This window comes from Pteropus vampyrus, unplaced genomic scaffold, assembly GCF_000151845.1.
Source record: "Pteropus vampyrus isolate Shadow unplaced genomic scaffold, Pvam_2.0 Scaffold29, whole genome shotgun sequence".
In the NCBI taxonomy this organism is placed as follows: domain Eukaryota; kingdom Metazoa; phylum Chordata; class Mammalia; order Chiroptera; family Pteropodidae; genus Pteropus; species Pteropus vampyrus.
Window position 1 is genome coordinate 527,332 of NW_011888810.1, and position 1,290 is coordinate 528,621.

The following is a 1,290-nucleotide window of genomic DNA, read 5'->3' on the forward strand; positions in this document are numbered from 1 at the left end:
AGCAATTAGTTACCTACAAGAGAGCTCCCATAAGACTGTCAGCTGATTTTTCAGCAGAAACTTTGCAAGACAGAAGGGATTGGCAGGAAATATAAAAATGATGAAAAGCAAGGACCTATCCAGCAAAGCTATCATTTAGAATCTAAGAAAAGATAAAGAGCTTCCCAGACAAGAAAAAGCTATAGGAGTTCATCATCGCCAAGCCAGTATTATAGAAAACGTTAGAGGGACTTCTTTAAGAAGACAAAAAGATTAAAAAATAGGAGTAAGATGGCAATAACTACATATCTAGGAACAATTACTTTCAATATAAATAGATTAAATGTTCCAATCAAAAGACAGAGTGGCTAAATGGATGAGAAAACAAGACTGTTATATAAACTGTCTACAAGAGACTCACTTCAGATTGAAAGACACACAGACCAAAAGTAAAGGTATGAAAAAAGATGTTTTATGAAAATGGAAACAAACAAAAAAGCTGGAGCAGCAGTACTTATACCAGACAAAATAGACTTTAAAACAGAGGTTATAAAAAGAGAAAAAGAAGGACCTAGTTATCCCACTTCTGAGTATTTATCTGAAGAAACTCGAAACACTGCTTTGAAGGGACATGTCAATCCATATATTCATTGCAATATTATTTATAATAGCCAAGATATGGAGGCATCTTTATGTCTTTTGGCTTCTTGGGTGTCCATCAATGGACGAGTGGATAAAGAAGAGGTGGTATATATATACATATATACACACACACACACACACACACACACACACACACACACACACACAATGGTATATTACTCAGCCATAAAAAGAATGAAACTTTGCCATCTGCAACAACATGTATGGACCTAGAGGGTATTGGGCTGAGTGGAATAAGTCAAGCAGAGAAAGACAAATGTCATATGTGGAATCTAGAGAACAGGATAAACAAACAACAGAAACAATAGATACAGAGAGCATTTTGATGGTTTTAAGACTGGGGGGTGAAGGGAGGAGGGGATTTGAGAGGTACAAATTGGAAGTTACAAAATAGTCATGGGGATATAGAGTATAATATAAGGAATATATTTAATAGTATTGTAATAACTATGTATGGTGTCAGATGGGTACTAGATTTGTAAGTTATATAAATATCTAATCACTGAGTTGTACACCTGAAACTAATATAATACTGTATGTCATCTATATATATGTGTGTGTATATAGAAATATATATGTGTATATATGTGTATATATATATATGTACACACATACATATATGTGTGTATATATATATAGATGAGCCAT

The 1,290-nt window shown here is 33.6% G+C and overlaps 1 protein-coding gene across 3 annotated transcripts in view; it reads right to left on the reverse strand.

Annotated features, from left to right (window-relative positions):
• Positions 1 to 1,290, reverse strand: part of CDH13 (cadherin 13) — a 985,836-nt gene that overhangs the window by 425,891 nt on the left and 558,655 nt on the right. The gene's annotated exons all lie outside the window — the stretch shown is intronic.